The 6,442-nt window shown below is 35.7% G+C and overlaps 1 long non-coding RNA gene across 1 annotated transcript; it reads left to right on the forward strand.

Moving 5' to 3' along the window:
• The first annotated feature begins 1,870 nt into the window (after window positions 1-1,870).
• On the forward strand, window positions 1,871-6,229 carry LOC117102522. Its single transcript, XR_004444432.1, has 3 exons — window positions 1,871-2,116; window positions 2,418-2,583; window positions 4,420-6,229. It is a non-coding gene; the product is annotated as an uncharacterized LOC117102522 (long non-coding RNA).
• Window positions 6,230-6,442: the final 213 nt, after the last annotated feature.

The raw sequence follows: 6,442 nt of genomic DNA on the forward strand, positions 1-6,442 counted from the left end.
CCCACCCCCGGAAAATTATCCCTAAAATTCACCCGAGGGCAATAATCCCCACCCCGAATAATTACTGGCCCTGGGACCTTATAGAAGTTTAAATTTACATGAATTCTCGAAGCAAAGGATTGTGCCTACTTTAACTGTTTTAAATGGTTGATTTTTGTATTTACGCTTGACTAGTATCAACGTGGTGAACATCTCTATTGTCACCATACTTTAAATTAAAAAAGTAATGAAATTAAAAATGTTTCGAAGATAAATCTACGTATAACAAGGAAATTAAACTATTTACATTTTCTATCACGCTCCATGTTAATTTAGTTGCCAATCACCTAACAATTTTCCGCCTTAAAAGTGGGTAACTTTAACAGCATATTACATACGGTAGTGTTCAGTTTTCAGTTTTATTTTCACTTGTAACAGAACAATCAATATTTCAAAAACTCAGTGACATTACTTTAATGCATTTTGCAAATCATCATTTCAATTATGAAGGAATGTATCGACTTATTTGCTGTAAACCGTCAAAATGGAGCGATCTACTGAGGGGGTAATTTTCCTGGGGGTAATTTTCCTTGGGTGGTGGTTGTCCCTGAGGGGTTATTTTCCGGGGGTAATTGTCCTCGGGGGTAATTGTCCTTGGGGGTAGTTTTCCGGGGGGTAATTTTCCGGGGGTTAATGCCCAGGGGGTATTTGTCCTAGAACCGTTTTTAATCGTTAGAAAGCAAAACCACTACTTAATTCATGGACGGAAGGCAAGCAAGCATATTATTATTAACCACCTAGCTACAGCAACACTTATATTAATATGTCTACTACCATTAAGCCTACATGAGTTTTAAAAAATCCTACACAGCACCCACTCTACCCACCTCTTTTGGTTTATAAACCATAAAGCTGAGTTGGTTGATGGGCCTAAGGCCAATACGTTTGCCTCGGTCTCAATTTTAAATGTATTCACAAAAACGAAATTTATCATCTAAATTAAAGCTTCTTAGCAAGTCCAAGCTGTGGACTGAATCGGTGTGATTTACCTCTATCGCATTATATAAATATGGAACCAATTAGTCGATTTATCCAGCAATACTTTTGGCCCCTGGCCAGTGGGGATTGTGGTGAATTAAGTTGTAAAGTCGTATCAAATCTCATTTCTTCTCTTGAATGCATGAGGTAGATACATCGGCCTAACTTTCTAATTATAAGAGTGTTAAATGAGTTAATTAGTAAAATAAACTTTGCTTGCGTAGAATTCCAAATATAATATATTTTGAAATTTACTTTTCTCTTAAATCATTATAATAGGTTACAGTTCAAAAGGAAATGCTTTTCGTCTTCAGTTTCCCCTTTAAAAAGACAAATTCTGTCTTTTAAACCAATAATCAATTTTGGTCCTAATTCGATCGTAATATTTTGGCTAGAAATGTGAAAAGAGATGAAAAACATTTTGAAAATGAAATATAAACCAATTATATATATACTGTCAAGCGCTATAATTAATTGCCAACGTCATATGTATTTCAACAAGCTCCTTTAGCACATCTAGACACGTTACGAAACTTTCTTTATATAAGACGTATAATGGACTTTATATAATAAACAAATCACGCCCACTTTAATAAAGTTAATACGCGATGAATGTAGTTCTTATCCTCATCACATGGCAGACGACGTGTGTCATTTTGACTTGTTTAAAGAAAGTAATATTTCTATGATATTGAGCAATTTTTAATGATTGTTCGTCCTTGATCATAAAAAAAAAACCACTCTCAAAGGAATCAATTGTAATTTTTTGTCATGTTTTACGCACTGACCAATGAAGTGATGAGTTAGCAGTGTCGGGTCAGAAGGAATGACAGAAGGAGCCGATGGGATTATAGTCTACTCAGGGAAGGATTACCCAAGTGAGAGGAAGTTGATGTCGACTTGGCCAGGGCACGTTATTTGACTTTATTCATGTATAAATACGCTGACGAGTAGGAATGCAGCAACATATTAATTCGCTATCGCGAGTTGTCAACTTGAATCACAACAGCGAGTACGCCACGGTTACTTGTACCCAAAAATAACCATCATAAAACAATCTGCCTGCAACAGAGAAAATTTACTGTATTTATTTGTAAACGTAAGTATTGTTCAACTATACTTAGGGCTTATGTAATTGTTTATCCGTCCACAGAATGTAGTCTTCTGTCTAATGCTTGTCCATCGCTTTCTAATAATATTTCTCTGTCTCCATAGTTTGTTGCCGTCTCAACAGGCCCCTGTCTAAAGCTTGTCTGTTTTCGTATAACTAATGCTTTCCTTCGTTTCTTTTATAGTTCTTAATGTTTGTCTCTGTCTCAGAAAGCCTAATGCTTGTCCGTTTCTATTCCTAATGCTTTTCCCCGGCTCCTTACAAATTTATTACCTCTCCGTCTCCACAGATTAATCTCAAAGATGTGTCAGGTTATAAAACAGACTACAATGCTATTCATGGTTGTGCTGTTGTTAATGAGCCTATTAGCAAACACCGAATCAGCGCCAGCATCTCGACGTAACAAAAACCGATGGAAACTATACCGCAAGTTAAACCAACCGTCTACTGGCAATGTAAGAAGTATATTGTTATTATTATCAGTATCAGGAGCGTAGCTAGGTGTGAAATGGCCCCAGTGCAAGATTAATTGCCGGGCCCTTTGATGTGATAGGGGAATTCCCTAAAGTTTTCCTAAGATTCATCCTAAGAATTACTTCTTTTACTCCCTACTCCTAAAGGCCTAGGTTTGTAATAAAAGCTAATGATAATCGGATTTTTAACTATTTTAAGAGCGGGGCATATTCGGTCTCAGCATCTATTCTAAACTAATCAAGAAAATTGATTTCACGTAAAATTAAACAATTGCAGTGGTGGATCTGGGAATTCCATGGGCCAGAGAGGGATTTTCACAGGCGGAGGATGTATACCACATCAGCCCCACCATGGTTGGGGCTTAGGTAAGAAAATTTAAGATTATAGTACCTCTAGATGGCCAGAAATGGCACTCTCAGACTTATAATATAATTAATATAATTTCCTTTTTCCCAATTTGTTTTTATATTTTTTGGAAAAATAGGGGTCTGGTCGTCTGGGGTCCCCTTGAATACATCAATGAAATTAATAAATTCAGTTATTGTCTATTATTCCATCACGACAATAACAATTACTATCGAAATTAATACTGTAATAAATAAAAACCCGAACAACATTGAGGGGCCTGCTGGCCGTTTTTTCTTTTTGTTTTTTTTTTTTCAAAATTAAGTTGGAAATTATTTTAATTTATTATTTTTAGGTCTATTTATGAATGGGCCCCTAATAGCCCTGGGCCGAAGCGCTTTGCACTGGCTGCGTAGCTACGCCGCTGATCAGTATCATAAATAGTAAGCAATTATAATCGAAATGTTATTTATGTTATTGCGTTTGGCAAAAACGTACATTGCTGCCATAAAGATGTTATCATACTAAACGAGTATTAGAGATTATGGTAAGATTCAGAGATGATGTTTTATTGGACAAAGTCAGCTTATTAGACCTAAGCCAATTTCCAACCACAAAACATTGTGGTGTGTAACAAATTCTGTCACTGCTATAACTGTATTTGTGATTGGAATGGATTGTAATTGGAACTCATACGGTATAGACTTACCGGTATCATATATGAACTTTATAGAATATAGGGCCAAACTTTTTCAAAACCTTCATTGACACCACATTAAATCGAACATTTATGGATCAAATAAGTCATTACCTTTAAAGACAAGCTCCGGAGTTTTAAAAAATATACGCTGTAGAAACATTTTTCTAAAGTACAAAAAGGGTGTTTGACGAATATCTTGGGAAAGGTTAATGAGTGGTTACGCCCATTTTCCCCCCGTGTTTAAATATTCAAAAATCTGAATCTGATTAAACTTTCCCATGTTTTTCCTTGAAAACACCCTTTCGAATCTTAGAAATCAGTTCTACAGCATATATATGTATTCCTCCGACCCCTGGCTTTTGCAGTAATGAGAAACTGGTTAAATCAGCTAATTTTCGGCTGATTAAACGATTGACTAGCTGGTCAACACGAAAATAGGAACGATACCCTAATTAGGATAATTATGATGGTAAAATGATATGTATATTTATCATTTGACAAAGAGAATATGTTCTTATTCTAATATAAAATTAAAAACCACTAACTTAAATAGGCCATATAGTGCAACTATATAATTTGAATTACAAAATCTAGATTAAAATTTCATTGATTCATCATAGTTTTACATTATTAAGGCGCGATAGACTATGAAATTCGAATCAAATTTATCTTTGTGTGTATTTTGTGATACAGAAACATAACCTTATCATGACCTAAAATATGGCCTGGGGCATCAACATTTACTTATTTACGTTCTGTTTTCTTACTCTAGTTTCGTGGATCATCATGTGCCACCGATAAAAGCCGTCGAGCGTGCTCAGTTAACCCGAGCAGTTGGGTGTCTGGATTGGCCGAATGTTGTCCCGGATACAAGTGCGTAGTTACCGCGATATCAGTCCCAGGTTTAACTCATTTCAGGCCACAATGCAGGCCCATATGAACAGCTCCCAGCAGGGCAGACCCAGAAAAAACATATTTCACGGCGGGGATGTCTGGACATCCAAACTATTAAATTTGGCCTGAGTGAAAGTGTAAACGATGGCATCCCGTATCTACTTGATTAGCCCGATCATGAATTCACAATTGGATGATATTATAGAATCTGATTTACAAATATTTTTGTATTTTCGATGCCCGATTATCCAAAAATAGATAAATTCCGAAGCAGCAATGTGAACAAAGCATATATTATGTTAGTTAAGACTCAGACAAGACGGCTTCACACCAAGGAGGTAGTAAAATACATCCTTCCTCACATCAAGTTGTTCCTGCTACAACAGAAATTCGCTTAAATTTGAAGAGGTTTGTATCATGAGGTACATTCTTATACCATAGTTAACAAACCACCCGACAGGGGAATATGCGGAGGCTTTCAAGACATTTCGAGGAAAAAAACTATAAAAATATATTTGTGTATGCTCCTATATGTACAAAATGTAGACATATGAACTCATTTAAATAATTCATTTAGATCTATATATCTAAGTAGGAAATTAGGTTAATACACAGGTTGATAAGAGGCTATTTGAAACACGAACAATTATTTAATTATTATATAAATTTGTATCCGTTATAAGCCGATGTTGTTCGTCCATTGACAAGGCCAAGCATAGTTATTATTTCTCTAATTGCTCCATGATGCAAGTTTATTGGATTGTGTGTTATTAAATGTGTTTTTTTGTATAACTATTAAGGAAAGATTATTTGTGAAAACGGTAATTACAACTCTGAAACTGAATAGGATTTACACCAACGTAAGTTTGTAATCGAAATAGTGTTATAGAAATGTATATAGATATATAGGCACAGGTGTATTTGAACATATGAAAGTAAAGCTTTGTTCGGTTCCGTCTGTCGTTCTGGCTCCGATTGCATTTGCGTTTACAGTGCATTTGAAGTGCGTGCACGTGCGTTTTTAAAATCCTTTTTGCATGGATTCACACCACACCGCACGGCGGGCTGAAGTCAGAACGGATAACGGAACAAGTGCATGCATTTACGGAGACGCAACGCAACTACAGCACTAATGAAATCACTCTCGTTTAAGACAGTTATATCGATTAAAACGTACCACCGCAAAGCAAACGGAGCTGCAATCGCAACCGGACGGATGGATTCCTAGCTTTAAGTCGTGTACAACATAAATGGCAATCTGGTTTTCCATTAACATATTCAACATCATATTGATATTAAACTAAACAGCCTGACAAATCAAATAAATTCTGTAATTGGCTACCTCATTTATATTTAGATGCGCACGCTGGTCGCTTGGAAGTAAGCGCCTAAATGTTGTTACATGAATTAAATTATAAACCGCTTGATCATCACGAAATTAAATGATTCGAATGATACCTTTAAAAGACAAACATTAGCACGACTTAGGTAGCAGCTGGAACTGCGCGCATTCATCGTGGCAATGATGGATATAAATTGGCCTACAGTTACGTGATATGTTATAAAATATGTATATTAAACTGTGGTTATATGCAGAAGTTTAATTTAATCGAAGTTAGTAGGGTAAATATTATTCCTGTACATTACATTTGAAAAGAGTTTTTAAATTAAATTATTCAGTGAAATTATTATGCTTTTAATCATTCTCGTGCATTTGTTCGTTTTGTTTGACGTCAGGGTATTCAGTGAGAGGAAAACAACATCTGTACAATTCATTAAATGCCTAATCATTCAGACTAATAGTTGAAAAAATAGGAAACAAAATGGCGGAACTTCATTCATAGTGGGCGTCACGTGACTAATGACCCGAAGTTCAACTTTAATACCAGTTTTGTATAGAA

This window comes from Anneissia japonica, unplaced genomic scaffold, assembly GCF_011630105.1.
Source record: "Anneissia japonica isolate Jap-2015-1 unplaced genomic scaffold, ASM1163010v1 scaffold1489_len2284818_cov182, whole genome shotgun sequence".
NCBI lineage: Eukaryota > Metazoa > Echinodermata > Crinoidea > Comatulida > Comatulidae > Anneissia > Anneissia japonica.